At 40.9% G+C, this 24109-nt stretch overlaps 1 long non-coding RNA gene across 1 annotated transcript in view; it reads right to left on the reverse strand.

Annotated features, from left to right (window-relative positions):
* The window catches only part of LOC141545639 (uncharacterized), a 373595-nt gene that overhangs the window by 342667 nt on the left and 6819 nt on the right, over positions 1-24109 (reverse strand). The window lies entirely within an intron of this gene.

A 24109-nucleotide genomic window follows, 5' to 3' on the forward strand; every position in this document is an offset into this window, starting at 1 on the left:
CCTACAGAATTATGGAGGAAAACTATTTTGATGCTTCTCTATTACTGAAATGATTATTTGCAAAAGGGCTGTCATTGGGGGTGCTCTGAATGGCCCAGTTCTCCCTAAGAAATTTAACTCATGCTCACAGAGGAACTCAGTTTTCCAACAACCGCTGAAGAGAAACTGGATCAAATGATTTCTAAAAACACTGAATAAAACCTGAAGGTCCAAATGGCAAAGGCCTTTGAACTATTTCTAACTCATGAATCTGAATTAGCTATAGCCAACATTTGATGCAAAGACACAGCTTTCTAACCTCCAATGATTTCATTGAAATTTATAAACAGTAACATAAATGATCTCAACTTGGAAGCATTAACCAACTGTCAATTTGCTCCAAGAGCAAATGAATCAAATTCAACAGAAGATGTTATAGAAAAGTTGTTAGGAGGTAGTTGCCATTTCATTATTTGGAGCATTTATCCACATACAAGTGGACGGCTTCAGGAGGCAGTGAGTTACCTTTAAGAACAGGCTAAGTGGCAAAGAATTGGAAAATGAGTAGAATGGTTGATTAAGTTATGTTATGTGAAAGTAATGGAATATTATTGTTCTATAAAAATTATAAACAAGCTGAATTCAGAAAGGCCTGGAATGATTTATAAGAACTGATTTGGAGCAAAAAAAGCAGAAGCAGGAATACATTATACATGTTAACAGTAATATTGTGGGATGATCAACTATGAAAGACTTGGTTCTTCCAAAGCAATCCCAATAAAATTTTAGATAGAAAACACCATCTGCATCCAGAAAGAGAATTATGGAGATCGAATATAAATTAACACATGCTATGTTTGCTTTTTTCTTTTTTCCCCCTCTTTCATGGTTTTTTTCATTTTGTTCTGATTTTTGTCTTCCAATATGATTCATAAAGAAATGTGTACTTAAAAAGTTAATATATACATATAACCAGAAAAATAAAACAATAAAAATGAGAACAGACTGAATGATAATTTATTAGGGATATTGTAATAAACAACCTGATGGCAGGGTGGAAAGGAAGCAGATTAGTTCAAATTGATTAACAATCTGATAGTATAATAGTAATTAATAGCTAATCTATAGAACTTTAGGATTTGAAAAACATCCATTATGCTTATTTCTCCTTTCTAGTGACATTTCACCTTAAAATTTGATGAGTATACCCTCTATGCCTTTATTCAAGTCACTGATAAAAATATTAGTAGCTCAAGGCAAAGAACAGATCCCTGCAGTACTCCAATGGAAATCTCCCACCATGTTGATATTGGATTGATAAAAGAAGAAAAGTCACCAAATAAAAATATGTTTAACATCTCTTTCTGGAGGGACTAAAATGGAATCTAAGAGGTTGTCATCATTTGAAGAAAGCATCATAAGGAATAATGAGAAAATCTGGGTAGACTTGCATGAAGTGAACAGAACCAGAGGAAGAATTTAATCACAACATTGGGAAGAAATACAAATTTGAGAGATTTAATAATTTTGATCCAAAAAATGACCAATTATGACTGCAGGAAACTAAGGAAGAAGCAAATTATGGTCTTCCTAATAAAGAAGTGATGGAGGAAGATGGCAGAGTAGGTCAGTAAATTTCAAGCTCTCCAGATTTTGTGCCTCAGGGCAAACATAGACAAATGAAAAATCAAGATTTGGAGCAGAAGAGGGGTCCTCCTGGTCCAACCCAACAAGATCTGAAGAAAGACCCCACGTGAAGTGCAAACACTCCCTGACTGGCTCCACAGAAACACCAAGATGGGGGACCCCTCAGGCTGGCTGGGTGTGGCTGGAGCCTTCACAGGGACCACAGAGATTTTCACCTCCTGGACTGTTGTGAAATCTGGTCCGAGTCCAGTAAGACCGAGGGAACCTCGGCTGATTGGGAAAGCCAGGCCAGATTGTGAGGCCAGACGGAGCCAGCACACCGGGAGTGCGAGGCTGGGGACAGGGACAATGCTGGCTGTGGGAACTTGTAGGAACTCGTAGTTTGGGAGTCCATGTCAGAGGGGAGAGCTGAAGTGAAGGCAGAGCACAACCCCCCACCCCACAATTAGAGGTGCTTACCTTAATCCCTCCTATTAAAAAAAATGAGTTGGAAAAGAACAAAGAAACCTACTATCTGAACAAGGAAGCCCAGGGTTCATCTTCAGGGGAGGACACTGAAAAAAAAAAGCTTCTACCCCAAAGAGAATGTAAAATAGCTCCCTGCCCAGAGAGAATTTACAGAAAAACTTAAAAAAATTTTAAAAATCAATTGAGAGACACTGAGCAAAACTAAAAACTATGCAAGAAAAACAAGAAGATTGTGAAAAAAAGTTAACCAATTAGAAAAGGAGATATAGTCTCAATGAAATTAATTTGAAAATTAGAATTGGGCAAGGGGAAGCCAGTGATGCTCTGAGAGATCAAAAAATAACAAAAGAGAAATCGAGAATGAGAAAATAGAACAAAATATGAAACATAAGAAAAATGACAGATCTGAAGAACAGATCAAGAAGAGAAAATACAAGAATAATTGGATTGCCAGAAAGTTGTGACACAATAATGCAGGAAATAACCCAAGAAAATTGTCCTGGAATGACAGAACATGAGGGGAAAGTAGAAATAGAAAAAATCCAACAATCACCACCTCAATGAGATCCTTTGTAGAAAATATATAGGAATATTATTGCCAAATTTTGAAACATCAGATCAAAGAGAAAATTTTCAAGAAACAAGATAAAAACAATTCCTATATGAGAGATCTACAATTAGAATTCTACAGGACTTATCAACAGCTAAAATAAAAGATAATAGGATGTACTGCAAGAATAAGAACTTATATTTCTATGGTGTTTTGTAGCTTCTAAATGGGGCCATTCTGACCTTCCTCTGAACAATTCCATGAGATAACATCACATTGTTCAGGTGACTTTTTTATGGTCATTCAACTGAAGAGGTATAGACTCGAACCCAGGTGTCCCATCCCCTGTTAAAGGAGCTCTCCCACGATGTGACCCAGCCTCCAACCAGCATCCCTACCGCTGAGAATCTGTCTAGAATGAGCACGCAAATCAGCATTTGGTAAGTGGATGCATAAAGGTGATAGTTCTGATGTGTTATTGGATTCCATACTTCCACTGATTAGACATTACTATATGTGCATCTATTCAGAGAAATGTGTGGATTACCTTGGTCTGTCCAGTCCCTCACCAACAAAATTACATTAAAAATATGTACCACATTCAGATTTGCAAAGTGCGGTATAAACGTGATCTCATTTGAGTTTCACACAGCCTTGGGAGTTAGATACACAGCTATTCTCATTTGATAAATGAGGAAACGAAGTCAGAGAAGTTAAATGACTCACTTAATGTCACTAGCAATGAAATCTGAAGGCAGATGTGACCGGCTCTGTCCATTGTGGAAGATCACCTACCCCTGGACACCAGGAACCTTTTCTGGGAGACTAGACGATACACCGGATGTCAGAAGCTCGCCCCTCTGAGGCTTTCGACTTGAGAGATGTGTGAGCCAGAGAGCTCATCGCAATGAGTACCCATAAGTCTGTTTGTTTAAGAACTTGATGGTTGGAGTTAGCTCATTAGGCCCATGTAGGTTTAATGATGCTTTATGGAAGGTCTTCACACAGAGGGCAAAGAAATCATTCTCCTCTAAGGTCTCGAAGCCACATTTACCTTGCCTTGCATAATTGACCTGACTTGTAATAGCTTCCTTTTAATAATGCAGGAAATCTCTTAAATTGCCCTTGGAGTTATAGCCTCCCCCACAACTGTCAGGGAATCCATCTTTCTCCAGCAACAACTTTAATTCCCTCATTTCTAAATGGCTTGGTGCTAGCCCCAAACTCCATTTCCTTGTTACTGTTGCAAAACTGAGTTCATTTAGCAGGGGATTTAACTCGGGATTGTTTTAGATTGGTTTGGTTAATTATTGTAGAAAAGTGGGATTATGGAATAAAAGTGGGGCATGAATTAGACATTTTGCAGAGTGAAAAAAAAAGTCCCCCAGAAAAGGCACAGCAACAAGAGAATTGGGCCAGAGTGCAACTTAGAACAAAAAAATAGGGATTTAGGGCTGACAGGAACCCTGAAGCTCATTGAGTCCAACTCCTTTATTTTTATAAGAGAAATATAGTGACTTATCTAAGGTGAACAAATTCAGTCTGGGTCTTCTGATTCTCATTTGGTATCATTAGTTCTTAATTATTCCTCAAACACCCCTGGGCAAGGGGAGGGGGCACAGCTTGGACACACAGGGGACAGAAGCAAGAGGACTTCAGAGACCTTGGCCAAGTCATTTACCCCTGAATACCTCCAAAAAAGGAGCCCCACACAACAGGCACAACAGGTATTACAATCCCTATTTTATACTTTCAGAGATTGTGACTTAAAAGACTTGTCTCCAATGGGTACCAACAGATTATTACTGTGCCTTTGATTGTAATCCTCCAATTTCAGGCTTCTGTCTGTGTTCTATTTCCTCAAGGAAAGATGAGTTTTGAGGGGGAGAAAGACAAATATTCATTTTTAGAAAGATAAAAGAGAGCGAGAGCTTGAGACAGAGATAGAAACAGAAACAGAGAAAGAGGGAAGGAGGAGAGAAAAAGAGTCTCCTTCCTAGTACTGCAAACAAGCACCAACTCTTACAACTTACCAACTCTTTCCTTCCCTCTACCCCATTAACTGCTAATTTTTCTCCTCTCAAATTACCTTGTATTTATGTCACATATATTTTATATTTATATACTTATATCTGTACATGTCCTTTCTATGCAATACAAGCTCCCTTAAGTTAGAGAGTGTTTGAATGTTGTCTTTGTAACTCCATCCCCTAAGATATACCCAAACACAGGAGCTGAGCTAAAGGGAACTTATATATTCTACTAAGAGGAATATAAATTATTCCTAACTTTTAGTCCTTCCACCATTGTGGTTTCTATAATATGATCCTAAATGGAACCAATGGGAAGATGCCGGTGCTAGAGATGGATTGTTTGCCATGGAAGCTTCTTTGGGATCAGTGAAATTATTGGTTTTAAAAAGCATATTTATTTGGGAGTATCGATAACTGAAGGGGAGAAAAGGGCTCTGAGTAATTTTCCCATTTTTCTGCTGCTGACAATGTCACAGCATAGAAATAATATGTAGAATATTCAGATGGATCCGTGACTTCATTGATATGGATGTTGTTTTGAACAATGCAGATCCCAGTCAGTCAAAGGAGGTTCTCTGATCAGAACAGAGTAGCTCAAAGGAAGCAGACGTTGGGGATGGCTCCTTTGCCAAGGTTCATGTGGATTCTTTGTGCCTGGCCTGTGCTAGAACCTTTCGAGCTCAGAGGAGCACCTGTGTACCTGGGCACTTGGCAGCTGCCCATCATTACAAGTCTGGCTTCTCTGGGGGGCATTTCATCGTGTTCTTCAGAGGGACCGGACAGTAATGTAGCGGCTCTCCGGGTTCCTTGGCTCCAACACAGTGGGGCCATTTTAGTCCTCTTCAAGAACAAAGGACAACCCAGCTGATGGGAGATTTGGATCTGGCGGCCATAATTAGGGGCCCCATGAGACAGGAAAGCTCTTGAAAAGACAAGCTGGTGAGGGAGGTTCCAGGAAACGACCTTCAAGGCCCCTTTCCACTCAAAGATTCTGTGATTTAAGAGATGGGATCTGGTGCTCGGCAGGTAGACCCACGGGCACCAGGACCAGGCAGGTTTATTCTGTGTGCGCTGGACTATTCAGGGGCTTGAGGTTTTTATGGCCTTGGAATGTTTGGCTCCATCACTGATTTCTAGTCAGCCCTAATCTGCCTGTGTGATGCATCTGTGTCTCTGCTGGTGCCAGAGGCATGCTGGGAAACTCTCTGGTTTTCGCCAAGCACACCTGCTTTTCAAAGCCTGCCAGTCCCTTTCTGCGGCTCTCTGCTGGGTCGGGCCATTATCTCTCTTCAGGCCCAGGGTGCCCGCCATTCTCTTTCAGCATAATAAAGAAGGCTTTCTTTTTCTTCCTTTCTCTCAGTTCTTGGATGCTTGCCTGGGCCAAAGGAGATGAGGAAATATTACAGAATCATGGAGGCTCTGACTCAGGAGACAACTCAGCTTCCATCTAAGCCCACCAAGCTGGGCACTCGGAGCTGTTGGACATTAAAAATCCCCCTTCTCTGGGGTGCGTCATTTGTGTCCTTTAGCAGGATCAGACCAATGACAATGGCAGCTCCCCTGAAATTAGCCCTTTTGAAAGCACAAGGCGTTTTCCGTGCACTGGACCATTTAATTCTCACAGAAATCCCAAGAGCTACGTGACATGAATTTTATGACCACCATTTTGCAGAAGAAGAAACTGAGGACCAGAGAGGTAAAGTGATTTAGTTGAGGCCATACAATTAGTAAATGGTGGAATTGGGAATTGAATCCAGCTCTTGTGACAGCAGGTTTAGGGTCTTTCTACTCTGAACGATGGGAAAAAAGGGGTGTGTAATATAGTTGTAGGGGTGAGTATTTAATTCAGTTATTTTAGTGGGAAGGGTTGGGGACTAGAAAAAGACAGCCTGAGGATCGAGGGACGCCATAGAAGAGAATCCTGGGTTAGGGACTGAGGTACAAGCAGGCAATGATGGAGAAATGCCAGATAGAAAGGGCTGGTCTGAAGGACAGATGGAGAACTTGCTCTCCTGCAGCATCCTGCCACGTTGATAGTCCCGGTGCACTAGTCAGATTCTCTGGATGTGGGGTTGGAGGTCTCTGTTGAACAGAACCCGAAAGGCTCTTGGAGGCAGAGGGCCACAGGCCACAAGCGGAGTTGGGGAGATCTGGGCAGAGATCCCACTCATGAAACTTCTTAGCTGGGTTGTGCCCAACTTCTCACTCTCTCTCTCCTACCCCTCATATCCAAGTTTGCCAAGGAGTGTCAAAGTCCGCTTCGCAACCTCTCTCTCCAAGCAGGTGCAAGCCCACCTGAGCTCAGTCCGTGACTATGCCATGATGCTGATGGCTTTACCCGCCTCAAGTCTCTCCCCACTTCAATCCGCCAAAGTGATTTTCTATAATGTCTACCATCAAATCTGAAATCCGCTGGTGGTGTGCGAAGCCCTTCCTAAGCTAGCCGTCTCCCACCTTTCCAGGCTCCTTGCACCTCATTACCAAAGCGACGCTGGTTTCTTTACTGCTCCAGAATCAAGGAAGCTTTTTTTGACTCCAGGTATTTTTTCTAACTGGCCCACTTTCCTGGGATGCTTCTTCCCTCTTTCTTGCTTCCTGGCTTCCCTGTCTTTCTTTAAATCCCCTCTTTTACCTTTCCCAATTCCTCTCAAATCCAGTACCTTCCGTCTCTTGATTATTTCCTCTTTATCCTGTATATAATTATATGTGCATGCTTGTTTTTCTTGTTCCTCTCATTTGATTGTGACCTCCTTGAGGTCAGGAATCGTCTTCTATCTCTTTGGGTTCTCGGAGCTTAGCACAGTGACTGGCACTTCCACCATCTAGTGTAATTGATTTCTTTTCAGTTTGCAGATGACGTGATGCTGGAAGGGATAACTCACATTCTAAATGGTAGTCAGAATTCAGAGAATTATTGACAGGCGACAGCAATAGCCTAAACCTGATAACATGTCATTGTACTTGGGTTTGAATATCCAGCTAGTCTGTTCAGCCATTTTTTCAGTTGTGTTCAACTCCATGACTCCATTTAGCGTTTTCCTGGCAAAGGTAATGGAATGGTTTTCTATTTCCTTCTCCGGTTCATTTTACAAATGAGGAATCTGAGGCAAATGGGGTGATATGACTTGCCCAGAGTCACACAGCTAGTAAGTGTCTGAAGTCAGGTTAGAACTCGTGAAGATGAGTCTTCCTGATTCTGAGAGCAGTGCTTTATTCACTTGCCGCCTGCCTGCCCAGGGTCACACACTGCTAAGTGTCTGAGGCTAGATCTGAATTTAAAACCCACCAAACTGCCTGAATATTCAATGATACAAGTATATACTGATATAGGGCATGATTCACGTGTGTGTGTGTGTGAGCACATGGATAGATAATAATCTGAGTGAAAAATAATCTGAAGCTGGGTGGCACAGTGGTTAGAGCACCAGACTTAAGCCAGGAGGACCTGAGTTCAAATCTGGCCTCAGGTACTTAACACTTTCTGGCTATGTGACCCTGGGCAAGTCACTTAACCCCAATTACCTCATCGAAAAAAAAACAAAAAAAAAAAGTCTGAAGGTTTTAGTGGATTTCAAGCTCCAAATAAGAAAACAGCGTGCGATTCCAATTAAAATGGAACCCGTGTTCTCCTGGGCACCTTTGAGAGAAGGAGAGCACCTTGACTTTGTGTACGTCAGAGCACACCCGGAATGTTGTGTTCAGGCCTAGGTACGACACAGATGGAGGCTGATAAATTCCAGCTTGTCCAGAAGGCTCAGTGAGAGGAGGAAGGCTACATCACACATTATTCAGTGCGCGGGATTGGAATTGCTTCAAAGACTTGCTAGAGGGCAGGGGGTATATTCCTGCCTCTAAGTATTTTAAAAGTTGTCTTGTGAAAGGGAGATTTGATTTGTCCTGCTTGGCCCCAGAAGCTAGAAATAAAAGGGACAGGTAGAAATTGTAGAAAGACACATTTAGGCTTCATGGAAGGTACAAGAACTGGAGATGTCCAAAATGGAGCGGACCATCTGCCTCCATGACCATTTCTCAGGGTTGTTACAGGGCAGAGAACCGCTAAGATTCTTTGCAACTGTTGTGATCCTGAATTTGCCCTCTCTCATTGTGACCCCTTTTGCTTTCTTTATGTAATCCATTCCACTTTATGGCTTCCTTCTAAATTATAAAATAATTGATACTAATTCATATAGCGCTTACTATGTGCCCATCACTGTGCTGAGTGTTTCAGAGATCATTTGATCCTCACAACAATCTTGGGAGGGAGGTGCTACTACCATTTTATAGAGGAAGAAACAGGTAAACTAGTATAATTGACTTGCCCAGGATCACTCAGCTATTAAGTGTCTGAAACTATACAAATAAAAATAACCCAGTAACTTTTCTCTCAGTAACCTCAAGCGTCCGATTGGTTATCAGTTGGGAATGATGAATGACTTCAGTGTATTCTTGCTACCCAATGTCCTCTAAAGGACGAGCAATATTCTTTCTCATCTGTTAGTAATTACACATGCAACAGGCCAAGATCTATGGCCAGAACCCAGTGATGTAGTTTCTTAATGGACCTGAAACTTGTTCAAAGTAAATAGCTTCCTATGGAACAGATTTCCACAGACAATTATTGCAACAAATGGTAACCAAAAAGGGCAGACAGTTTTTTTTTCTCTTCTGCTATTTGGGGTTTTGGTTTGATGAAAGTACCTTTAAAACATTATTTTTAAAAAATCTCTATGAATTCATATCCATAATGACATTCAGATAAATATTTCTCTTTCAGCTGGTTGAGCTAAATTTAACGATACATTTCCGCTAAATGGAGACATATTGCTGACTACTTGAGGTCAGGAGAGAATAGTGAAGAACACTTAAATTCTAAGTCAGGAAAGTTATTTCCTCTCTCTGGATCTTAATTTCTTTCTCTCTAAAGCTGAGAAGTTGGATGAAATAGTCTTTAAAGTCCCTCCTCACTCCAACACTCTAAGGTTGATAGTCTATCTAGATTTTTGTTGTCTTTTGAAGCTTTTTCTAGCTCATCATTTTATATTCCATGTCCCCGTCCATGTCTTCTGCTCCAAGGACCTTCCCCCAGGTATTTGCTTGTTCAGCATCACCGCAAATGAAAACAATGATCCTGGTCAGGAATTTCATTAGAGAACTCCATAAGAGAGTTCAGCTTTGAACATTCATAGGGTCACAGACTCTGAACTGGAGGAGATCTCAGAGATCAGCCATTATCAAAGGGCACAGAAATCCCACTTCTTAGGACATTTTGAAGACATCTTATTTCAAACCTGTGCCCAAGAAATGGTTAGCTATCTAAGCACTAATGAAATGCCATGAACCAAGATGGTGACTCCAAGCTAACAAATTGCATGATGTTCTCTATGTATCTTGGAGTATATCAGGAAGTATCAGTGCACATTGACCTTTACTAAGAAAACTGTGTCTACAAAATAATCCTCTTGTGATATTTAAAGCTAATATTATAAAAGGAAAAGAGAATCAAGTGAGTACAAAAGTCTTTGAATTTTTTAATTGAGAATAGCAAATAAATCTGGAACAAGAAAAATCTCCAAGCAATTTCTTTTCTTTTTAAAGCTGCTGCATCATTATCACACTCTCTTTAGAAAAAGCAAAGACAAAGTCCTTTGTTTCTCACAGTAGTTATCTCTATAAAGAAAAATTCCCCCACCCCAACTCCTGCAAATGTGCATCCACTCATCAACTATTCAGCTGTTAACAAACAGAGATAATGGCCACAGGGAACTGAGAAGCGAGTTGGAGAATCAGCTCTGAAAAATGAAATCAGAGAGCAATGACTCACCAAACTGATCTTTTCAAAAGAAACCTTGGCAAATTCCGGGATTTGGAAATAACTGCTTGGAGTAAAAATAGGACGAAAATATCAAAGAGGTACCCTGCCTAAAAAGGTATTGAGTTTGTTGATACTTCTGCCAGCTAATGTCCTTTCTTATCTCCAGGTTTACAGAGTACTTTTTTGAAGACTCCTCGGTAATTCAGGCCCTTCAAGGGCAGTCTCTCCATTCTTTAGCTAGGTAGGGCAGTGGTTAGAGAGCTGGGCCTGGAGTCAGGAAAACTCCCCTTCCTGAGTTCTGGTCTGTCCTCAGACTCTTGTTGACTGGGGGATCCTGACCAAGTCACTTAGTCCTGTTTGCCCCAGTTCTTCATCTGTCAAATGAATTGGACGAGGGCATGATATCTTTGCCAAAAAACCCCCAAAGGCGCCACAAAGAGTCTGACGTGATTCAAACAACTGAACAACAACAAAAGATAGCTGAAAAAACTGAGCTATAGAAAGTAAAGTGATTTAGCTAAAGCCATGCAGAAAATAAGTCTTAGTTGGCAAGGTCACTGGGGATGTCCTATTTTCTTAGTTTTATGCAATTTAGTGCACATATACACCTTAGAGAAAGATCCATCACGTCTCAGCTGGGAAATCTCCAACAAGGCTTTTGGAGCCTTTGGTATTCTTGAAACTCTGTTTCTTAACACTTAAATTTCTCTATCTTAAAAATAATAATAAAAAATCTTTCTTTGTCTCGTTATATGAAATGCTTACCATCTAACCAGGACATCATCACTCCATAACGTTAACAAAGGGATCCGAGGCCTTAAATCTTCACCACAGATCATTTTTTTCCTCCTGAAATGTCCAAAATGTACCTGAAAGCTGTTTCTTCATACACAGATTTTAGCAGTTTATAGCAAAATAAAGTTCTTTTTCTGCTTATATTAGAGATAAAAATGTTCAATCATAATAGCAGCACTATCATTCATCCCTTGACAGTCACTGTAAATCTCTTCCTTTATACAAAAACACTTTGCTCTTTTCATCAACTGCTTCTTATAAAAGGGACTTACAGAGACAGTGTAGCTTATACAAATATTCTCATTGTCTGATGTAGCACATGTGGCTAGAGGAGATGCAGGAGCTTGGAGTCTATATTGGATTTAAACTTAGAGAACAAAGAATTTGTGATCCCTTAGCTAAGGATGTTCCATCACTCATCTCCTCCCTTCCTCTTAGAGCTGTCTGTGCCTTTGTTAATCTTTGGGCTCATTATACAATCAGCTTCTTTTCTGCCCTACCTGCTCTTTGTCACAATTTTAGCTAAGTCATCATTGCTCATTTGCTCCCAGCTGCTTACATCAGTCTTGAATCTTTCTTTCACCATTAGGCTTACCTATCATTGGGATTTTTTTTCCCTGAGTCTTAGTCTCATATTCCATAGTCAGTAAGCATTTTATGAGTCTAAGATTAAGGTGATTAGTTTACTCAGCCTCACTCCATTAAAAATAAGTGATAAAATACTAAGTCAACCAAATAGATAAATAAAATACTTTTTGACTTGAATAAGAATTTTATTCCTAAACTGAGAAAACTTACCTTTGTTCCAAGGGTTACCTATGAATTATGGACAAAAGGTTCACTGAAGACATTGGAATAAGTATGGTATTTCATCGCACCCCAGAGGAGTAAAGGTAGAACTAAGCTGTGGCAGGAAAGGGAGCTATCAAGGTCAAAGAAGGTTACTGGCTCTCTGGGTATCTTGGAGCACATCTGGGCTGAGGGAAATCCCAAGATTCCCAAGATCTGGGCTTTTTCTCCTATACTTTTCTCTCAGTGTCTCACTGTCCAGAATATAATAATATAATCTGCTGTTTTGTTACTGAAATATTTTTAGTAAACTGAATTTTGCCTGAACCACAAAGAGGCCAGGGTTTAACTAGCAAAAGGCACAAACACCAAGTTTGGCAGAGAGCCTGACCTCTCTGCCTCCTAACTGGGAGCTCAGAGTCATTGTGACAACTCAAAAGTTTTTGCCTAAAATAAATTCCATAAATCTGAAAAGGAAAGAACCACCTGGACCTTGAGGGTCATGTTATTGCTCTCTATGCTTAAAGGAGATAATTAAATGGTGTGTTACTAGGGAAAATGGACATTTCAAGGATGGGCTCTGACAATAGGGTCAATCTTGAGCTTTTTGAGAGTATCTATTAGCTCCCCCAGTCACTCACTATTTAGGGATAAATTCTACAAGACTTAAGCATTCATGAGATCACAGACTGTATACCTTGCTTACTCTTGGCCCAGATGTTTTAACAGTAGGAATTCAGTGGATGTTTTGTGGAATGGAAGTATTAACTAATTTTGAATTGTGTTGATCCTCTTTAGTTCAAAGTGGATAGGCGCAAGGCATAGCGTATAAGTGATAATATGTGATCGGAGAAAAGAAGATATTTCTCCTTAATCCAGGAAGGAAGGACAAGAAAATCTTAAGGGCTGGCCAGAGTATCCATTTCCAGAAGATCTTTATCATTTTCTGCCAAAGAAGAGAATTATGGCCTCATTTATAGAATCTTACTATGGGAAGGGACCTTAATCCAATCCTTTCACTTTACAGAGATAGGAACCACAGCCAAGAGAAATAAAGTGACTTTAAAGACTCATGATAAGGAAGGAAGAGAGGCAAGGAGGAAGAGAGGAAGAAAAAAAGGAAGTAAAGAAAGAAAGAAGGAGAAATGAAGGGAGGGAGGGAAAAATGAAGGAAGGAAGGAAGGAAGGAAGGAAGGAAGGAAAGAAAGAAGGAAGGAAGGAAAGAAGGAAGGAAGAAAGGAAGGAAGGAAGAAAAGAAGGAAGGAAGAAAGGAAGGAAGGAAGAGAGAAAGGAAGGATGAAAGGAAGGAAAGAGGGAAGGAAAGGAGGAATGGAGGGAGGGAGAAAGGAAAGTAGGAAGTAAGAAAGGAAAGAAAAAAAGGAGGAAAGAAGAAAGAAAAGGAAGGAAAGAAGGAAGGAAGACTAAGGGAGACATATCTAAAGAAAATCTAGCTCCATATCCTTGTTTTTTTATAGCTAAATAAACATTGGTTAATTATTCAATGGTTAATGAGTTCCTGTTTTCCTCAAAATTACACCTGCACCAACAGATTGCTGGAGTCAGACTGATCCTATATCCATAATGGTATAGAGAGCCCTCATCAATCATGGCGGAGTAGGGGGTGATGTGGCCAGATTTGTGTTTTGGTCTGTATTTATATAGCTCCTGTGAGGAGGAGTATGGAAGAACAAGACTGTTGGAAGAGTGCGGGTGGGATGTGGTCAGGGGCTGCCTGAAAGGCACACATCAAGGATAGGAGATGAGATGTTGTTGTGCAGAAGGTCAGTTGGGTAGACTGATGAGTGGTAATAAGGCCGTTCATCCTACAGAGTTAGACAGAAAAAGTATAAAGATTCTCATATTAGCACAGCAGAGTTCTACCAGTTCCATAAAATTTTTCATGGTGAAAGATCCTTCTACCTCTGCAGCCCCAATTCCTCCAGGAACCTCCAGTTTAATGCAGGACCAAAGCCAACCATTTTCACTCCATGGCTCTCTGGTCTCTGCCTCTGTCTTTCCAGACTGCTTTCTCTCTCCAAAGATCACCAAAGCAGCTTCTCCCTCATCTTTTTTGCTTTCCTGTTTTGTCTCCCCTTCTACCCTCCCCATCAGGGTATGAGCTCTTTGAAGTCAGAAACTGCTTCTCTTTTTGCTTCTATTTGCATTCCCAGTGCTTGGAACATAAGTGCTGAATAAATGTTTGTTTTTCAAATATAGGAATAATTCTAAAATCAAAGCACATTTATCCATCACTCACTATGTGTAAAGCCCTATATTTAGGAGCTACAAAAGATGATAATATGAAAGAGGACATATAAAATTGTCCCACATATCGTTTTCCCTTTATGGTTTTGTAGACAAGGAAGCCCCACTTAAATGGAAGCTGAAAGTTCTAAACCTTGCTAGGAGCAGAAAACATTCCTGATATGGGGGTTTCCAGAATAGCCATGGAGTATTAAAGAAGGATATGAATATGGATGAGAGATAAGAGAAAGATTACGCCCCCCAAAAACAACAACAACAGGTTCTTCCATTTTTCAACAGTTACGGTTTCATAATCTTGTTGATTAAAGCCACTATGTAAAGAACCTTTTCCAAGAATTCACAAGAATTTCTGTATACGCTATTGCCTTTGGCTAAACACAGAATCAATACTCAGGCACATGCACAGTGTTTAAATTCTGCCAGAAAATGTTGCTGTAAAAACAGCAATATGTGAAGTTCTATTTCTTATTGAATGGAACCACTTTCAGGTTACATCTTTCCATGATACATGGAAGCTGGGAAAACAGGAAAGTAGAAATGTCACCAACTAAACAAACCAAATGCTTTCACAATCAGCGCACAACATTTGGGAAATAAGCAAATCCAGATGGCAGCTTTCTTCAGTTCCCAGGCCCTGCTCTGATCTTTTAGGGCTGGGTTTTCTGCAAGGTAGAAAGAAGCTGATGCTGCCAAAAAGCAGCAGGCCTGGCGAAGTAAGCTGATAAATCCCTTTCAGACTGCTTCAAGATTATGAGCGGCCTGCCTCGCGCTTAGGTTCTGGGTTTGGTTTAGGGTAATGTTCTGATCACTGTGTACATCTGGAAAATGGGCATCTGGGTTGCTACATCATTGCTAATCTAGAAATGACTATATGAATGATGGCTTTGAAGAGAAGTAAAAATAGTCCCCATAATGGTGGAAAGGATATATATATATATATGTGTGTGTGTGTGTGTGTGTGTGTGTGTGTGTGTGTGTGTGTATGGGACGTGGGGGGGAGGGAGAAAGCGAGTTCTTTAGGAACAATAATGATAGTAATAACTACTTTCCCCCTATGAACCCTTAGAATTCAAGCCTAAGCTCTGCCTTCTAGTTTGCTATTGTATGTTCCACTTGAAATGATTAAAGCCCTATTCAAAAGTTTCTGACAATTTCCCATTGCCTAAATTCAGACCTCACTGCTTTGTGATCAAAGGTTTTCTGGCTTCAGCCTTTTCAGTTTTCTCCCCCCCCCCCCCCCACTCCATTTCACATTGGTTCCAAGTAGAATTTATCATATCCAAATTCATATTTCTCATTCTCATCTTGACATGCTTTGTCTAAATCTGGAAAACCTTCTCTTCCATCTTTTTTTTCTGTTGAAATGCTATCTATGGATTAAGGTCCAAGTCTAATTTAACCTTCTGAATGATTTACTCCATGAATCTTTCCCTTCTTGGTTTTCTCATAGTAATTTAAGTGCCTCTCTCTGTGATTATATCATTTATGCAACATAAATAGTTGTATATATCTTGTTCCTTTCTTCTCAGTTGCAAGCCCCTTGAGATCGGAAACCACATTTTATTCATCTTTTTATGTCTTCCCTTGTCTCACACGTATATGGTATTGAACACCTGGTTTTTGAATTGGTCTTGGGACTTTAACGGGGGAGAAGTACAGTCATAGAATCTCAGTGTTGGAAGGGATTTTTATTAGACATCATAGGGATGTAGAACTAAAACGGAGGGAGAGGTCAGAGGTTATCAAATTTAATCCTCTCAGAGTACAGCTGAGAAAATTGAAGCCATAAAGTGACTTGCTCTGGTCACACAAGCTGTAAACCTGAGAGGCGGGATGAAATCCAGCTCTTCTGACTCCAGAATTAGTTTTCTACCTCCTGTGCCAACTAAGTGACGTGTTGGATAGCCCAAAGGCAGGAAAACCTGAGTCAAATCAAGCTTACTGGCTAGTTGTGACCCTGGGCAAGTCACTGAACCCTGTTTGCCACAGTTTTATGGCTATAAAATAGAGGGAATAGAATCTGCTTCCCAAGATTGTTGTGAGGAGCAAATGAGAATTTTTATGAAGCTCCTAGCACAGTGTCCTATATGGATCAGGCTTCTCAATGACAGTAACATCCAGCCCAACCCAGAGCTGACCGGAATTCTTTCCTTGCAAAATTTCCACAATTTCAGTCTCTAGTGATGGGAAACCTGCTGAGGCAGCCCTTCCACTTCTGAACAGTCTCTCTTTTTAGGAAGTCTGGCTTATGGTCTTTAAGGGCTCTTCCAACTCTAACTCAGTATGATTTTATGAGTTCCTTTAGTTTAGCTAAGGGTCAGTGGACTTGTAGAGAATTAAAAAGGCAGATTAAGTATTTCGTCATTTGCCTACTCTGTGATATTTGGAAGATTCATTAGTTTGTATATGACCACTGACTGTATAATCTCGGGCAGGCTGCTTTCCTCAAGGTTACTAATCTGTAAATAGGAGAATTAATCTAGACGGTGTTCCAGCGGAGAGTCTGTGGCTTCTCGAGATTCTTCCTATCGATTTTATCCAGATGGCATTCTCTAGTCACTGACACCTCCATCGAAAGATGACGGAAACAGTGACACTCAGCGGAGAACGCCACGGCCAAGGGTCTACATGTAGAGCACTGATCCTAAAGCTCTCAGATAAAGTGCAGGGTCTCTTGTGTTTACTTTCTGTGAACCTGGAGGGTCACGACGCAGGATGAGGCGCAGAGAGCATCTGCCCGTAATACAAACTGCCATGTGCTAACCACGCTGTAGCAGCGCAGGCCGCAGGATGAGAGAGGAAGAAAGCAGACTCGTTCCCTGTACAAACTGCCATGTGCTAACCACGCTGTAGCAGCGCAGGCCGCGGGACTGAGAGGGGAAGAAAGCAGACTCGTTCCCTGAGACTCAAGAAGTTCTTTAATGGTCAAGTGTCGTATTTGTCACGTCACACACTAAGTCAGGAGGAAAAAAGCTGGAAACGTTCGGTGTTTGATAGGACCATGCACGGAGATTTGTCTGGGATCACAAGTCTCCTTCCGGATAGCTCTGATGAGGAGCATCTCAGCACTCCCTTCAAAGCTCTGATGAAGAAGGGAGTGCAGGGCCTCCTGCTCTGACTTTATTTTTTAATATACGTGTGTGCTATGTGTACGTGTACATACACTGCCAACAGTGCGACTGCACAGTACAACGGCTTCATGGGTGCCGAGGATCCCACTTCTGCGAACACCTCAAGACACTCACATTCTGGGAGAGGAGACTGCACATTCATGTGTACGTTCACGTGTGCACACATGGATACACACAGAGAGATGCCCACGTGTATGTCTACGTGTGTCTGTGCGTACTCAGGCCGAAAGCAGCTCGGGCCATTCTGAAGGGAGAGTCCCTGTGAGATCAGGCAGAGCTTTGCCGCAAAGAGGGCCCTGAAGGGGGGTCTGACAGAGAGCAGAGGAGAAACGAGGGGGTCTGGGGCAGAGAAACAGAGAAGAGGCAAAGCCAGGAGAGGGGGCTGCTGCACAGAGGGAAGGACTGTGGGAGTAGTTGGGAAGGGCGCTCACCCCGCAGCACGAGGAGTTAGGTAGTAAAAGTGTCAAGATTCTCAGGGCACAGCAGAGCTCTATGAGACAGGGCACCACATCTAAAGAGCTAAAAAAGGGGGTTATTAGGAGGACTGACAGCTGGGGGGGGGCGAAGAAGAGTCTGAGAAGGTCCGGCCAGACCGCACTTTGGGGCCATCCCTTCCACCCACTTCTCCGCCGTCTGCCGAGGCCCGGGTCTCCCTCCCGACAAGCCCCAGGTCTCAGGAGAAACCCTGTCTTTACTGCTGCTTCCAATTAAAATGAGTGGGAGCGGTAACGCCTCAGAAAGCGTCTGAGCCAGGCGGACCACCGAATGATGGGGGCGCACACTACCTGCCGGCCACTGTCACCACGGTACCACATCTGCCTGGGGGGGACTTTTATTTGAACATCCATGGAACGGATCCGGGTGGAGAGATTGGATCCGATGATTGGCAACTGCAGCAAAATAAAAATCTGGGCTGTTGTTAGAATGTAGTATCTTAAAAGTGGACTAATTTATTTACTCGTCGACTGATTGTTTTACTACTGATTGTTTCCTGTCTAGAATCTTCAAGATGGAGAATGGCTTCGACAATTTTTTAAATTGACATTAAATAATTCGTATCCAAGCAAAATTTAAATGTGTGCAGGTGGTTTTATAATGTTGCTAAAAGATGGATTTGGATGTGGCTTTTAATCTTGGCTGTTACCTTTATTACCTGAGTGATGCTGGGCCAGTCGTGTAACCTCCCCAGGATCATCTATAAATAATGCACACCTGCTCTAAATTCTACCAGAATCTCAAATTTAAGTCAGAACAAAAGTCTCTGCTTAACATAAAACTACTAGTGAAACCCAAGAGTCGGTATCTTGAATTTTAAAAATGAGAATCTATACTTTAAAATTTTGCCATAGTAAAGAGACCAGAATGCTGGATTTGGACACAAAATGACTCGTCTTCACAAATTGGGATTTCAAAAAAGTCAATTGATTCATATCCACTCTTAAACTAACAGGATTTCAGATTTAGAACTCGAGGGACCTGGGGATTATCTTGTACAACCCAGTCATTTTGCAGATGAGGAAATTGAGGCCCAGAGATGAAGGAGGACAATAACCAGGCTGCATTCAATGTCAGGCTCTCCGCCTGCCAACCAAGAGCTCTTTCTGCCACAGATGTGCAGTTCTGTGGTTCTGCTTCTGGGTCCTATGTCAGTGGGGACCCGCACAGCTTCCCTTAGTTCATTTGCATCATTCCCTTCGGTTTGCATATGGCTTTCATTTTCCTCTGGTGGTCTAAAGCCTTCCTTTCCCCCATCCTCCATCTTGAATGGAGTTGAACAACAGAGCTTAGCTCCCCGCAAATCTGAAGTTGTAGCAGAGGAAGCTTGTTTACTTAGTTGGTGACAGGGGCTAAGAGAAAAGGCTAAATGTTGTGAGAGTGGTGGGAAGAAGGAAACTCTTCACAGAAACTTTGGGGAATGTTCATGGTCAAAAAAATAACAAGACATGCAATGTTATTCATTCCTTGGGGCAGGAGAAACAATTGTAGAATCAGGGAAGATCTTCGAAGAAAGAGAGACTTGGGACTTATGACATTAAGTGACTGTTTGTTATTTTCCAGCTTTGCATTTGCTTTTCTTTGTACAATTTTTCCCCAAGCAGAATACAAGTTCCTCAGGTCAAGGGCTATTTCCCGCTTGTCTGGAGACGGAGTATCCTATGTAGGGAAAAAGACCAGTTTGACTGGATCTCAGAATACACAAAGGGAAATATTCCATAATGAGGACGGAAAGATAGGTCGTAACAAGGGTGTAAAGATTATTAAAAACGAAACAGAATTCCTTTTCAGATCATGCCGAGCTTCAAATCTGATTACAGACATAAAAATCTTGGTGCAGTTAAAGCTATTAAAATACCCCAAGACTTTTGGGGCCACTATATCTCCTTCTTTTTTTTTTTTCCCCCCCTGAGGCTGGGGTTAAGTGACTTGCCCAGGGTCACACAGCCAGGAAGTGTTAAGTTCTGAGATCAGATTTGAACTTGGGTCCTCCTGAATTCAGGGCTGGTGCTCTATGCACTGCGCCCCCTAGCGGCCCCTGCCACTATATCTTCTAAACCCAAACTCCAGATCCCATATTCCAGTGAAGGAGGAAAATTTCATTTGAGAATACTCTTTTCTTAAAACTGGAATCATGCTAGATAATTTGGAACCTGCAGCAGCAATTGAGAAATAGTTAAATATCGTTAATATGAGTTAGGAAGACCTACCTGGGTTCAAATCCCATGTATTTTACAAACCTTCAACTCTAGGCAAGTCCTTTAACCTGACAGTGCCTGAAGCAACACTTTAAGACTATAACTTGCTAAGCAGTTGATAAAATGCATTGGTGGAGGGATTTTTTCTAAGGAAATGATATATTTTATAATTATAATGTAGTCATTAGTCTGACACAAAAACTTTTTTGTGAAAATTATGATTCTCATTTTGCAGATGAAAAAATTGTAACTCATAGCCTTGCCCACATGAAAAGGTCTCCAGCTCTGAGGTTCCTTGTCAATCCTTAATGCTTCTGGAACTCCCCGGGGGCTGGGAATGTGGGCAAGGAAGATGGCATGATTTTCAGCTGTCTACTCTTTCAAAGGAAAAAAAAAAGCTGCTTCCTCGGGGGCCTCTGAAAAAGCAAATGATGCTCCATTGTTTCCTTGAATTCAAATTACCTATGACAATATAAACACACGAGAAGTAAGTAGATGACTGGTGTTTCCTCTTTCAGGAAATTAAATTTTCATAACTCATTAAGAAGAATTTTATGGAGGGGGACTTCGGATTCTCTCCCTGTGGCACTCCTTCAATGCTACCATTTGTCGGCTCCCTTTGCTAGTTGCTTATTAATAATGGAACTAAGTGATTACACATGGGAAACGCCTTTTGCTACAGAGAACTGGCCCACCCCTCTCCCAGGATTGTCTGCAGGGTTTGAGATTCCCCGTGTCCCTTGAGGGACAGTGGGGATAGAAGGGAGAGGGGGATGAGGAGGAAACAGTACATTCCTATTGGTTTGCAAGCTATATTGGAGACATGGTGGAGAGAAATTCCAGAAGTTCTAAATGCTCAGTGTCAACCTTGTCAATATTCAATACTGTCCTGGCAGGGGGGTGGAGGAAGACTGGGAACTCTGTTCCCAAGCCAACTTTATACAAGGCTAATTAAGGAATTAAGATAAAATGCCAGCAGATGCTTTTATGTCCGAATTACTGATTAAAGTAGGAAAGTAGGGTGTGTGATTGATCAGAAGAAAGTGTCATTCACACCTTCAAGCTGTTTAGAATGATTGTTGTAAATATTGTAAACTGCCCTGGCAGCCCAGGAATTGGGATTTGTAGATAGTAACTCCGGCTCATTTTGCTTGTATTTTACTGCTTTACAGAGAGGAAATCTACTGGAAAGGGATGTAACTTAGGCTAGCTTTTCTGGGATGATAATTCAACATTTCTAGGAACATAAGCTGCATGGATCATGGGATTGTAGATTTAGAGCTAAAAGGGATCTGTGAGGCCGTTTTACAGAAGAAGCTGACTTTCAGAGAGTGAGATCTGCTGATGTGCCCAGGATCTCCCAGCCTTCAGAGGCCTTAGAGTGCCCCATCCAAAGCAAGGGTTCTCAGTTCAGACTATTTTTGTGAAGGCTCCACTGACAGATCATAGCCTTTCTGGGTCTCAGTAAATGACTGTCATGAGGTTTGACTGAAAAAACCAGCTTTCAACTTTCTGATAATGAATTTCCGTATCCTTACCAAGAGAGGCCGCAATTTGTCCCTGTTTCCACATTCAAAGCCCCCTTAGCATGACAAAGTATAAAGTGTGGGTTCTATTAACAGCCTTTGGGAACTATCTGGTGTCTTGTCAAATGAGGCATCCGAGTAATCGCTTGGTTAAGACTCTGCTGTGTCATAATGGAGATGGGGGAATGGGGAAGCACAATCTGTTTACTAAACCTGAAATTCCTTCTTTCCTTTTCTTCATATATTGAATCCATACCCAACCTTATTTAGATGTCACCTTCATAAAAACATTCAAGATGGCCTCATCTGGCCTTCCCTTTCCCAACTTAGTAACATTTCTTTAGGTAATTCATGATAATGCAAAATGGTGTATTATTATAGCAATATTCTCTATTATATTTGTGTTAGTGTTTTATTCCCTACTAGATTGTCAACTCCTTGCGGATTCTGTCATAGATTTTGTGTTTTCCCTAGAACTTAGAACACTATGCACACAGGAGGTGTTAAATAAATGTTTTTTTTCTATTATACTGTATTTAACTCATAATTTATCCATATAACTCCATCACCTCTCTTTGTAAAACAATTTCTTCACAACAACACTATGAATGAGAAATAGAGTTAAAATATTTGTATAGTAAAGGACCATAGAGGCTTAAATTTTCAGTTTGGAATCTTAGAGGCCATCTAGTTCCTCATTCCTTTAGAAGATTTCCTCTACAACAGATTGTTTTTCTTTTTTGTAAAAAAAAATTTTTTTTAAATGCTTTTTTAGCTTTTGTTTCAATGCTAGCAGAAATAAGCAACCCATGACTTCCCAAAGCACCCACTTTTACTTTTGGACAACTGATTATTAAGATATTTTCCTTGCATAGGACCCAAATCTGCTCTTAGTTTGTCCTTCTGGAGCCATATATAACACAATCCCTCTTCGGCTTGACAGTCCTTTACTTCTATACTATTTCCCCAATTAGTTTCTTTTGTCTAAGCTAAAGAACTCACTGAACAGTCTTGCATCTGTAATCTCTAATCTCTTCACAACAATGGCCTTAAAACATGGCACACAGAACCGGGGACAGGATTCTAGGTGCTAAGGGAAGAGTGAGCAGGCCTACTGACGCATTCATTTTGGAAGCTACACTTCTCTAGAAATAGCCTATGATTGCTCTAGTAATTGTGTACGTGCTCCCACGTGCATCTACCCATTTAGGGGACACGTTATTGACTTACTGCAGTAAGTAATGGACTTTAGTCCATTAAACCGGGAGAGATTATTTTTATACAAACTCTTCTCTCTCCACGCCATCTATCTTATAATGCACAATTGATTTCTAAAACTCAAGTGCAGAACTTTACATTTATCACAATGTGGTGTCTTTTGATCAGATTCAGCCCATCATTCTGGCCTGTCAATGTATTTTTTGAATCTTTCACTCTCATTTCCCGGTTTTTCACAAGATCATCCTTGTCCTTGGTATGATTGAACATCATTGGACTAAGAGAAATCACTGGTGAGCTCTAGGAGCGTCCTACATTCAGGTAAACATTGGTGAGTCAATGACAACACTTAGGATCCAACTGTTCACGTAAATCTAGGGAATCCTTAATTGTATTGCTGACTGAGCCACATCTTTTAGTCTCATCTGCACTAGAGAATTTGTCAAATGCTTTTTTCCAAAACTACATATACTATTTCTGCTAATATAACAATATTATGTGAGAGTGCAGTAGAAGGCATCTTGTTGTGAATTGTAAATGATAGACCTGATTCTGGAACTAGTGGAAGCCAATTACTGAGCTGCTGATTCCCACCAGATTCCATAAATGCTCCTAGTTTTACACCAATAATTCTTTCTTCAACAGTTATTTCTATTACAATCTAATTCAAACTGAACATAGTTTGACTGATCCATCAGTATAACACAGAGGCCACAGATTTTACTGTTGTTCCTCATTCAATATGTAGTTATCTATAAATCACTAATCCTCTCCAGTGATACTCTTAATAAATAAGTTATCCCAAAAGTCAGCATAATTTTAAGCCATTAAATTTTAAAACCACACTAAGACTTTTGGGACACCTGGTATTCTCTGGGGTGAATGGTTTAGTAGATATATTTATAATGTTTTTATTCCTTTATTCTATTTCACAGGCAGTAATTTGAAAGAATTAGTAAATAATTCCTAAATAAATAGATATTTTTATTAGCTCTCATTCAGTTGGCTCCATACCTGGTCATAATACTGTCATTCCTAAATTTCAAGTTATAGTCCTGAAATTTAAATCTTATTCGCACACAGCATTTTCTCAATCAATGATTCACTTCTTGTATTTTGTGTACATATCTGGCCTTGGTGGAAGCACAAGTATAATCACTGCTGAACTCTTTGTCTTCTACACTTGGATTTAACAGTCATAGT

The sequence above is a fragment of the Sminthopsis crassicaudata genome, chromosome 6 (genome assembly GCF_048593235.1).
Source record: "Sminthopsis crassicaudata isolate SCR6 chromosome 6, ASM4859323v1, whole genome shotgun sequence".
Classification (NCBI taxonomy): Eukaryota; Metazoa; Chordata; class Mammalia; order Dasyuromorphia; family Dasyuridae; genus Sminthopsis; species Sminthopsis crassicaudata.